The 12,082-nt window shown below is 47.1% G+C and overlaps 1 protein-coding gene across 1 annotated transcript in view; it reads left to right on the forward strand.

Moving 5' to 3' along the window:
- Positions 1 to 877: 877 nt before the first annotated feature.
- SNRK (SNF related kinase) overlaps positions 878 to 12,082 on the forward strand; it is an 86,302-nt gene continuing 75,097 nt past the window's right edge. The window contains exons 1-2 of the mRNA XM_045007033.1: positions 878 to 1,083; positions 5,524 to 5,666. The gene's annotated coding sequence lies outside the window, so the exon portion shown is untranslated. The remainder of the gene's footprint in view (positions 1,084 to 5,523; positions 5,667 to 12,082) is intronic.

The following is a 12,082-nucleotide window of genomic DNA, read 5'->3' on the forward strand; positions in this document are numbered from 1 at the left end:
GTATGGCCGTTCTTATGTTAAAAGATTGATGAGGCAAGATCTCCTTTAACAAAACCATGTTGACTCTTCCCCAACATATCGTGTTCATCAACGTGTCTGATAATGCTGGTCTTTAGTATAATTCAGGGGTCCCCAACACGGTGCCCGCGGGAGCCATGGCGCCTGCCGGGACGTTTAAGTGTGCCCGAGTACTGGCCTTTGGATGAGAATCCACCGAAATGCCACCAAAATTCGGCGGCATTTTGGTGGCGACGCTTCCGGATGACGCCGCTCGTCGGTGGTATTTCAGCAGATGCTCGTCCGCCGCCACGGTCCTCCGTGGCTCATCATCTGGCACCCGCCAGAGGAAAAAGGCTGGGGGCCACTGGTATAATTTCAACCGATTTGCCTCACACTGAAGTTAGGCGTACCCGTCTGTAGCTGCCAGGATTACAGCCGGACCCTTTCTAAAAATCGGTGTCACCTGAGCTACCTTTTCTTCTAAAAGTCTCACACCTACTTTCACACACACACACACACACGCACACTCTTCCCGTCTTAAGGAAATGTACCTTATTCCACAGTAACGATCCGACACGTGGTAATACAATGCTGCAGTGTTTGGCCACCTTCAGCCCGGCCCTCCCCTAGCCGGTCCTTTCCTCACCCTCCCGCTCCCGCTCCCCCGCGTCCTGTCCCTCCCCCCGCCCGCCACGGCCCCTTAGCCGGGGTGTGACGGCACGACGGTGGCGCCTCCCTCCGGCGCATGCGCAGCGGCGACCCTTTCTCTGTGCCGGTTGCCCCTCCCCGGCCCCGCCCCCAGGTCCCGGGAGCCGCCGGCCGTTGTTGTCAGTGCGTCGCGCTCGGAGTCGCCGCAGCGGCAGGAGCCGGGGACGGAGCAGGCGGGCGACGCCGGGCGCGGGACACGCAGAGCCGGGCGCGGGCACAGGTCGAGCCGCTCCCGCCGCTGTTTCGCTGCCCCGCCTGGGCCCCGCGTCTCCCGGGGGCGCCTCCAGCTCCCGGCGGGGGGAGCGGCCGGTGACAGGGGCAGACGCCGCTGCCCATGTGGGGGGGGAGGCGTGCGGAGGAGCCGCTGCTGCGGGGGTACGTTCCTGGCGCGGCGCGCGGGGTCGGTGTCCCGCGGCTCCCGGCCCGGCTGGGCTGGCGGAAAAGTAGGAGCCCGTTCCCCGGGTCCGGCCTGCCCGCCGGGGCCCTGGCTCCCTCCCGGCCGGGCAATGGCGGCCTCGCCCCGGGGAGGCTGCCGGGCCCAGCGGCGGGGCAGTTCCCTGCGCCTGAAGGTCGGTGCTGCCCGGGCGGCGGGAGCCACATGTCGTGTCTCCTTCTCCCGGCTTAGGCCGGCCGGGTGCGGGTTGGTGCGGGGCTGGAAGTGCCTGGGCAGGCGGGCGTGTGACACGACCCCCCCCCCCCCAGTCCCGCCGCGCGCGCGTGTGTGTGTGACACGATGACCCCCCCCGGTCCCGCGCACGCGTGTGTGTGACATGACGACTCCCCCTTTCTCCCGCGCGTGTGTGTCATTTGTGGTACTATCTTAAGCCAAACACGGGCAGAGCAGGCTCTAAGGGAAGAAAGTGAGGTGGAGTTCATCCTCACCCCTCACAACCTGTGGAGGACAGGGACACCTGACGCGGTTTGCCTGTTCTATGTTTTGTGTTAAACGGGTGAAATCCTAGCTAGAGAAATCCTTAAACCGTAATCCTACCCACATTTTTGGGGGATGATACTGCCTCTTTCAAATTCTTTCAAACCAGAGGCATAGCTAACAGGTTTGCTCAGAGCCTGAGCTAGCATTCTTTCTTTGCTTAGAGGGAGTACCTCTGACAGACAGACAAACTGTAGGTGTCTCTTATCCTTTGGCAACAGTGGTATAGTCATGCCAATAACATTATTTCATTGAACTGCTGTTTCCAGGTTACTATAGAAATTAATTTGGCAAGTCGCCCTGTCCTGGAGAATGGCTTTTATGGATCTTAGTGGCTAGGTTCTGACACCCAGAAGCCACCCCACTAACTACATTCATTGATGAAATGTGCCTTTTTAAATCTATTTTAGTGATTTCAGTTATTCATGAAGTCCTAGGGTAACTATGGTAAAATCCATGGTATCTTGAACATTGTGTGCAATTCTGATTGTCCTATCTCAAAAAGATGTATTAGAATTGGAAAATGTTGCCCTTCTCTTGTACAAAAATTATTATGGGTATGGAACAGTTTCTGTATGAGGAGAGATTAAAAAGGCTGGGACTGTTCAGCTTAGAAAAGAGATGACTAAGGCCATGTCTACAATTACAAGCACAGCTGTAAGATCACTCATGCAGTTGTGTTATGACTACAGTCGACATAATAAAACCAGCTCAACAAGCAGCCTAGCTGTGTCTGCAGAAGAGTGTCTGCTGATGTAGCACTGTGCATAAGAGCACTTATGCCGGCAAAACTTAGGAGGCTCAGGGGGTTGTTTTTTTCACACTACTGAGTGACAAAAGTTTTGCTGACATAAGTGCTAGTGTAGACGTTGCCTAAGGGGAGAGGATATGATAGAGGTCTATAAAATCATGAATGGTGTGGAGGAAGTAAATAAGGAAAGTGTTGTTTATCCCTTCACATAAAGGGAAAAATTCTGTAGTGACCTGAGGGATGCTGGAGACAAACTTGACTTATCTCCAACTAGATTTTTTTTACTGGTACATATGATAACTAGAGCATTTGTGGAAGGGCGCTTTCTGCACACACACAAAGGTTACCGAAGGGAGAAAGATTTAAATTGGAGTATAAAAATGTTTGCTCATTACTGGACAATTTTACTTCCGTCCTCCCACTCTGTGCATCCTGTTAAAACTCAAGTGACTTCCTCAGTGGTACCAGAGCAGTTTCTGAAACAATGGAGTGTGATCTAAGACTTGTAGCCATCTGCTAGTGTGGATAAATTGCATCCAAATGATGTGAGTAGAGATCTGTTTATGCCCTCCCTCTGTGGTGTACCTGCTACTTAGTTGTATAGATTGCTACATTTTTGTTTTTGAACATTTTTATGGGGAATGCTTTTAGACTTTTTTTTCTGTGTAGGGGGAGGAAGAAAATAAGAATCTTAGTAAAGTGGAATTTAAAGATGTGTGTTGAGACTGATTTATAGATTATAAAAGGGTTAAGCGCATCTTGCAAGAAATGTGCCACCAAGGAATTGATTACTACTGAAATATTGTTGAAATCAGCTGAATTTTTGTTTTACGTAATGTGCTCCAATTGTCAGCTACTGGGACTGAGGAGTCAATTGATTGTAGTGAGTAGCAATGACTGTTAGTTCTTGTAGGACTTGAAACAGATCAAACATTAAAATACTATGCAGTAACATATGAGTCCTCAGAGCTGCCAACAAAGCCAAAGAAGACCAGATTTGACATTTCAGATGTATTTAAGGTAATAAAAAACTGGAAATCTTAAAACAAACAAACAGCCCCCACACCCTTCCTGTATTCTTTGTATAACATAAAGAAGCTTTTAAAAAAAAAAAAAAAGCACAGACCCAATTTATTTCCTTAGTATGGTGGGTGACATAAATTGTATTTCAGTATTAGTGATATTCCTTATATTTCAATCCTGTTAGAACTGAAGTGAACTTTTTAAGTGTGCCCAGTGTAGGTGACTTAATGCTTTCTTTTTTGTCTGGTTGTGCAGTAGATCAAACAGTTTAAATTCTGGTAACTGAAGTGAATGCAATGTGAAGACATATTGGTACATCATTTTTAAACTGGACATGTGCATTTGTTATACGAAAACTTCTAATCCTCACCTTTCTCTCCTTCAGTCTATTCATAATGTTACAAAGAGAATCTTTCTCACACATTGCTCTGACCACCTCATCTTCTCTTCAAATCCTTCTAACTTCCTGCCTTCTGAATCAGGTTTAAACAGCTCTTCTCCAGTCTATATCTTCGTTTGAATCTTGCTCCCTTCACTCTTCCAACCCTTGTGTCTGACCACTTTCTCTTTATCCTTGCTTTCTTGTCTCTCTTTCTATGCTGACCCTTATGCCTAGTATATCCTTGCTGTCATGGTGCTGCAAGCTTCATCTCTTTCCTCTTTCATATATGTCCTCAAAACACACTTCTTCCATGACACTTACCAGTAATACCCCCCCAACTGTCCTGCACTCCAAGAAATCCCTGGATTATTATGGCATTATTATAATAGTTTAAAAACTTTTTTGCTGTACTGCGGTGCATCCAATCAACAGGTGGTTTCTGTTATTTTAGAGGGTAAGTTCCTGGGGCAGGGACATGTCCTTCTGTATGTTCTGTACAGAGCTGAACTTACTGTGTGCAGCAAATAAATAAATACTATAAGGTAAGTTAACAACTTAAGTGGTGGTTGCACTAGTATGTTACATTTATATAGCCTTTCCAAATTACTTCTGAAATGTGACTAACATTGAAATGCAACCACATCTGTAGTGTAAAGTAGCTGCTGTTTAAAGAGCACATGACAATAGTACACAGCATCTCAAGCATGTGAAAATTTGTGTATTTAGTTGAAATTTCAGAGACTACAGCTAGTCAAAATGTAGACACCCACACAGAAATCTGGCCAGGATGATAGGGTTGAGAACCCTGTTGCAAAAAGAAGGTGGCATGCAATCTTTACTAATCACTAATGGACAAGATCTCTCTTTCATCTTAGACTGCATCTCTCAACTTCACAGTGAATGCTATTACCATGATGGGGCACTGGTATTATATGAAGTTGTATGGAAAAGTTTCTATATATTGATTCACGAACATGACTCCTGCATCATCCTGTGTTTTCTTCAGCAGTCTCGCATCCCATTAGTGACCAGGCATAACCAAGCTTATCTTGAGATACAAGATTACAGCTCAGGATTTTATGGCTGCAGTTCATATATATTAAGGAATGATAAATTTCAGTTTTCTGCCAATTTTTAAGTAACTTAAGATGTTAGTAATGAAGGTGACTATAGAAGCTGAGTAACTGGGTGGGGAAAAACAGTGTTATTGAACTTTAAGGAAAAGCAGATTTTGGCTACAGGTCTCAGTGGGAAGGTTCCAGTATTATAAAGGCATATGTGTCCAAGCCAAGTTGGTATTCTGAACATTTATGGTATCAGACATTTATTAAACCATTGATGCTCCTGGATTTAGTTCACAAGCATACTGTGGAAATCTTACTTTAACAGGTGACAATGTGGCTTACAATAGTTTTATATGTATTTGTCTCCGTAGTCAGACATGGGACAGCATTTGACACTTCTACCTCAGTCTGTGTGGATAAAAAAAATCTTGATTTGTGCTTGTTTATTAATGTTACCTTTGTCTGAGTGTGCTTACAATAATGGCTTAATTTCATTTGATTTTTTTTTTAATTTGGTCCACAGTGAAGTATCAGCTGAACATCTGTTGAAATGTTTTGAAGTCCAAGTATTAGTAACTTTTATCTTTGTATATTCAACAAATATTTAATAGCCTTCCAGTGGAGGGAAATAATGTTTTTTTTTTTTAAATCTCTGCTTACCTAGGAGCGAGGGAAAGAAGAATGCAAAACTGGCATCAGTACCTGATATGGAAACATCATTAGACATTTGGAAAGGATGAAGAAAGTCTGAGACTTCATCAACAAAGAACAAACCCAGATGATATCTCTGAAAGGGGCACTGTCAAGGTTGGTGGAACCCAGTTTTGATCAGTGGTTTCCTTCTGTTACAAAATCATTGCAATTAACTTTCTCAAAATAAATGTTTGTTTTCTCCATTTAAAAAATAATCAGCGCCGCCATTCATGACCAGACCTACAGTAATAAAGAATACGCATGTTGCAGAAGGGTAGACTTTCATCAGAGTAATACATCATTCCAAACAGTTATTATAAAACGATAGCTGGGGAGGATGAAGAGGGAAGATGTTGAGGGATTTATAATTCTGAAGTTTAGGGAAAAATACTTGGATAATGCCAATTAATCTTCAAAACAAATCTTGGTTTGAGAAGTTTATATGGCTTTATTTCTGGATTCAGGAAAGACTGACCAAAATGCTTGGTTTCTGGGCTTCTTCTTAGATTTGCTTTTTCTTTGTGGATGAATTGTTGTCAATTAACTGTTGGTTGGATTATGGGTAGCTGAGGTCTACTGTGGGTTTGTTGTGCTGGGGGAGAAGCTGTTTGCTGCTCTAGTGGGTATTATGGCATGTTGCAAAATATGTTTGAGTGTGTGAACTGTCAAAATGGATTTATTTTGGTACTATTAAGATTTGATATAACTGAAGAAACTTTATAGCTAAGAATTTCTAGGTCTGGCTGTTTACCAAATAATGGACCTTTATAATTACGTCATCCTGACTACAATCTTGCTTTCTCCCCTGCTCTGTTACTTTTGCAATTTCTATCTTGAGAGGTTGTATTAGATGTTAGCAGTTTACACCATTAATGCTTTACTTTTTGGAAAGCTTTCCAACCCTTCACTGTAAAAGTCTGTGATAAATCTGTCAAAACTGAACTGTGGAGAACAAATTATGATCGGAATCGTGGGTATTTTCTGGTTAACTTTTTCACCACACACAGGGCGTATAAATGAAGGATGTAAACTGCTGGAAGTTGAGATTCCCAGCTTTCCAGTGGTGGTATAACATTTGTTTCTAGCTGTGGTGGTCCATAAGATATCAAACCTTAATGTTTTCCAGATTGGGCGACCAGTGAAATACAGTGGTGGTGCTTGTCGAGGAAAGAACATAACAATTCTGAGACTTGCAGAATTTTCATTCTTTGCTGTTTAAATATAACACTACAGCACTTCACGTGCCTAGCTTTGGTACTTGGAATTCTCTTCCCAAACCGTTTGTATAAAGAGGGCTGGGTAGCAATGATATTAACTGATGTGCCCCTCCCTCTGTTGATTCCATGTGCTATTCAAAATATATTGGTGATCAGTGAGATCATGAAGAGTTGGACACTTCCCTTGTTACATCTAATCTGATTTAGTTCCCTGTGGTTGACTTTTGAATCAAATTTCACCTGTTGCTTCCTTCAGGTACTGTAAGAAATCACTTTTGGGGTGGAGTTGGCCATTTCAATGGCCAAAGGTGAAAGAGTGTTTCAATCAATTGGTTAAAAATCTCTCTTTAATCTTCCCTTTTTTGCCTCGTTGATATAGGTTGGGCTACACACAGTGGTCTTCCTGAACCCTCTATATCAGAGATACCTTTATTTCCATCCCTTTTACCCACTGAAAAATACCTTTTAATGCAGTTACTTTTAGACTGAAATAAAAACTAAATACATAACAGGACTCAGCAGTGTTCATCCTGCAGGATGGTTCTCCAGTTTTTCAAACAAACTTGCAATCAGGAACATCTATTGGATGATATGTTTGACAGTCCTCTCTATTTCCAGTCAAAACTGGGTTTTGTTCAGCAAGAAATCCCTCATAATTAAACATTAGCTTTGCATTTATGCCACTTTAACCAAATAAATGTAAGTCATATTTTCTCTTGAGCTATCTTGAAGGCCATGTTTTGACCAAGTATATTTTTTGTGTCCCAGTTAAGTACAGAAAATAAGACTTATCTGCTAATGGAAAGCACTATCCATTTCCATTATCAAAGCACTTTACAAAGGAGTTAAGTCTCATTATCCCCATTTTGCAGATGGAGAAACTGAGGCATACAGTGATGAAGTGACTTGGCCAAGGTCACCCAGCAGACAAGTGGTAGAGCTGAGAATAGAATGGAGATCTCCTGACTCCCATTTCAGTGCTCTTAAAAGCATTAATGAAAGAATAGTAATTGCATTTTTCAAGCTTAGAATATTTGAAATTTTGGTGGTGCACGCATGTGGTGATATTTGTGTATTATACTAAATAATTGTGTGCCTGTTGGCTACTAATGAATACTTTTCTTTTCCTCTCAAACCTTGTTAAGTTTACAGTTGATGTCCTATGTTTCAATGTTCTAAGACTTAGTTTAAAAATATAGATTAAAAAGGTTGTCATCAGTTAGGAATGCATGACTTTAGATTAAGTTCACAATTTTGGGGTAATCTATTGCTGGATTTGCAACTCAGTTCTAGCTCACCTGTTGTGTAAAAATGGGAAGCAAAAATGCAGCGTTAATATGGAAAGTCTTTGTTCTTCTTCGAGTGCTTGTTCCTGTTGATTCCAATCGATGGCCGGAAGATTTTTCCCTTAGCAGTATCTGTTGGGTCGGCCTGGGCACCTCCTGGAGTTGCGCCCTCATGGCGCCTAATATATAGCCCTGCCGACCCACCACCCCTTCAGTTCCTTCTTACTGCCAGTGATGGTGGCTGGAACTTCCCTGGGCTCTTGCTCGGCAAGTTTCTTCGTTATTCCGTGTCTATCGTTAGTTAGTTGTTGGCAGTACTCCAGTTAAAGTTTAGTATAGTATAGTAGTTGGGAGGGGTGGTCCCCCCCGCCCAATACGGCCCCGTCACTGTGGCATGCTGTGGTCCCCGGGATTTAAGAACTGTGTGGCTTATGCCAAGCGCATACGTAAGAGTGATCTGGGGGAGACCCATCAGAAAGATCGTTGCAAGATCTGCCGCGAGTTCTGCCCGAGAACACTTAAAGAACGGGAACAGCAGCTAAAGGTGATCCTCATGGAGGTAGCCTGGCGCTGCCCGCCCCCCCCCATTCTGACCCAGGCTCGAGAGACCCGACCCCTACGTCATCGTCCTCGACACGGAGTTCCAAAGGCGCCGAGGAAGAACGCCTCCAGGGATGCTTGGCACCGACACAGCTCCTCTCGGAGCCAATCTGATAGTAGGCACTGCTTCCACTCGCCGGTGCCTCAAAAGAAGAAAAAGCCGGACAACTGTTCTCTGGCTAAGCCTCGAGAAGTGTGACCCCAGGTGGGCCACTCCTCAGCATCTCCTTCCAGGGCCCTGTCGACTCCTGTCCAGGGGAGGCAGTCGAGTCTAGCCCCACCTTGATCTCGGGTGCCTACACAGCAGCTTCAGCTCCTGTCCACGCCAGAAGCGTACCAGGCCGCCAGAGACTTCCTCCACTTGATGGCACCATTCTTGCCTGCCAGGGAGGAACCCTGAGCACCGACGGAGCCCCATCCTCCGGTGCATTCTAAGGGAAAGCTAGCTATGAAGTCGAGGTGTTCCCCTTCGCCTTGTCCATTGGCACCTACACGCTCCAACAGAGAGCCTTCCCGCTCCCTGAGCTCTTGACGTTTGAGGCATCGAGGATTGGCTCCTCCATGGTCTTCAGTGTCTGAGAGCTCAGAGTTGGAGCCCAACTTCTACCGCTCAAGTAGGAGCAGAAGCTGTAGAGCGAGGTCGGGCAGAGACAGAAGGGAGCAGCAGGCGTGGCCTCTGCTGTGGCAGAACCCGCCTCAGTGGCCCTTCTGGACTCCCTGGGCTTATCGCCAGGGCCGAACCCAGGGCCCACGCTCATCAACGTCTTCAGTCGCTTCTGCCACTTTTGTGCCGCCTTCCACTGCATACGCATCTGGCGCCTACGGTCCCAACGCCTTTCCCTATGGCACCGTCATCGACACTGGCGTCATGCTCGGCTCCAACTTCGGCACCGGCCTTCGCAATGACGACACACTCGTCTCCCGCGCCTACACCATTGTTGACGTCGACCTCGATGCAGGCACCTACAGCCCAGGTGCCGATGTTGGCACCTGTCCCCCGGACTCCGGCAGCTCCTGTGAGCATGCCGATGCAGCTCCCTCCTGTGAGACTGATGCTGACGTTGACTACGACCCCTGCGGCCCTGGCACCGATATCGGCACCACCTCCTCCAACACTGCTCTGGGAGTCATGTGACCTGTCCGGGGCAGATGGCAGGGAGCTTCCACCACCGGCACACGCTTCCTTGTCCTTGTTGCCGGATGAAATGTTGGCAGGGACATCCATAGCTTCTGTGTTAGAGGACAATAGAGTTCTACAGCAGTTGCTCCACAGGGCTGCCCAAAGTTTGGACGTTAAGGCTGAGGAGGTGGTTGAGGACACGGATCCCATGGTGGACATCTTAGCACCCTTGGGGCCTTCACGGGTAGCGTTACCCCTCATAAAAATGGTGGTGGACACCACGACGACTCCATGGCAAACTCCCTATCACCCACTGCCAAACACAATGAGCGCCGGTATTTCGTCCCTTCCAGAGGCTTTGAGCATCTCTATTCCCATCTGTCTCCGGACTCACTGGTCGTCGATGTGACTAACCAGCAGCCGTTGTCAGCTGATACTCTGTACTCTTATAATACCTGTGCTTCCATGGCTAAGTTCATAGAGCTCGTCCCTTCAGACTGTCGGTCAGAGTTCACCACCTTGGTGGATGAAGGGAAACTAGTCTCCCACGCTTCACTGCAGGCAGCCTTAGATGCTGCTGACGCTGCCACAAGAGTCATGGCGACAGGGGTGGCTATGCGGCGGGGGACCTGGTTGCAAGTCTCAGAGTTACCCTACGAAGTCCAACAAACAATTCAGGACCTCCTGTTTGAGAGTGAAATTGTGTTTTCAGAGAAGATGGACAAACGGCTCCACAGCCTGAAAGATTCCCAAGCCACCCTTAGATCCTTGGGCTCGCATACTCCCGCCACACAGCAGAGACACTTCTGCCCACAACCTACTCAAAAGTTCCTGCAGCAGAACTGCCAGGACAATTCTAGAAGGAGGAACTGGAGTGGTAGGAGAAGGCAACATCCCTCTGCTTATCAAGGCCAGCCCAAACCTCCCTCTTGCCCTAAACTGGCCTTTTGAAGGTGTGGTCGAGGATGGCGCACCAGACCAGAGACTGGATTCACCCCGCCTTACCTTTTCCTCCTGACTATCCCCTTTCTACCATGCATGGTCCCATATAACTTTGAACCGCTGGGTGCTTCGCACAGTAGAGAGGGGATACTCCATCCAATTCTGTGCCCTTCCACCCCATTTCCACGTCCCTCTTCAGGGACCCTTTTCATGAGTAACTTCTCATTCAGGAGGTGCAGTCGCTCTTAGCACTGAGGGCGGTGGAGGAGATTCCAGAACACAGGGGCAAGGGTTTCTATTCCCGCTATTTCTTAATACTGAAGGCCTAAGGCCTATCCTCGACCTGTGCAACCTCAACAAGTTTGTGAGGAAACTCAGGTTCCGCATGGTCACCCTGACCCCCGTTATCCCTTCACTGGATCCAGCAGACTGGTGCCCTCGACTTGAAGGACGCGTATTTTCATATAGTGATTGCGCACAACCACAGAAAGTTCCTCAGGTTTATGGTCAATGTTTCCCATTACCAATTACTGTCCTCCCTTTCGGCCTGTCAGTGTCACCTCGAGTCTTCACCAAGTGCATGGCAGTTGTCACCACCTTTCTGTGGAAACATCAGATACAGGTGTTCCCATACCTCACTGACTGGCTGATCAGAGGCCGATCCAGGGCTTAGCTGGAAGCTCAGGTGGCATTCATCAGAGCCACTTTCAAGAATCTAGGCCTCCTACTGAATGAAACGAAATCGATTCTGTCCCCGGTCCAGAGGATAGAGTTCATAGGGGCGGTTCTGGACTCAGCCCAAGCCAGAGCATTCCTCCTGCAGGCAAGATTCCAGGCCCTTGACGCCATGATCCAGGGACTCAAGCACTTCCCCACCACCACCACGAGAAATTGTTTCAAACTTCTCAGCCACATGGCAGCCTGTACGTACGTGGTTCGGCATGCCAGACTCAGGCTTCGGCCGCTTCAGTCGTAGCTTGCGTCAGTGTACAGACCTGCCAGGGACAGCTTGGACAGGACTGTGACCCTGCCTTGCTCTATCCTCGACTTGCTCCTGTGGTGGACGGACGCTCAGCAGGTGTGCTCAGGAATCCCCTTTGCTGCCCCACAACCGTCCCTGACGCTAGTGACGGACGCGTCAGACTTGGGGTGGGGAGCTCATCTGGGGGACCATAGGATGCAGGGCCTCTGGTCACAGACAGATCTCAGTCTTCATATCAAAGTCAGGGAGCTCAGGGCGGTATGCCTAGCGTGTCAGTCATTCCACCCATATCTAGCAGGCCAATGTGTATCAGTCATGACGGACAGTACGACCGCAATGTTCTATATCTATATCTGGGCAGCACAGTGGATGTGTTCCTCCTC

Source organism: Mauremys mutica, chromosome 2 (genome assembly GCF_020497125.1).
Source record: "Mauremys mutica isolate MM-2020 ecotype Southern chromosome 2, ASM2049712v1, whole genome shotgun sequence".
Classification (NCBI taxonomy): Eukaryota; Metazoa; Chordata; order Testudines; family Geoemydidae; genus Mauremys; species Mauremys mutica.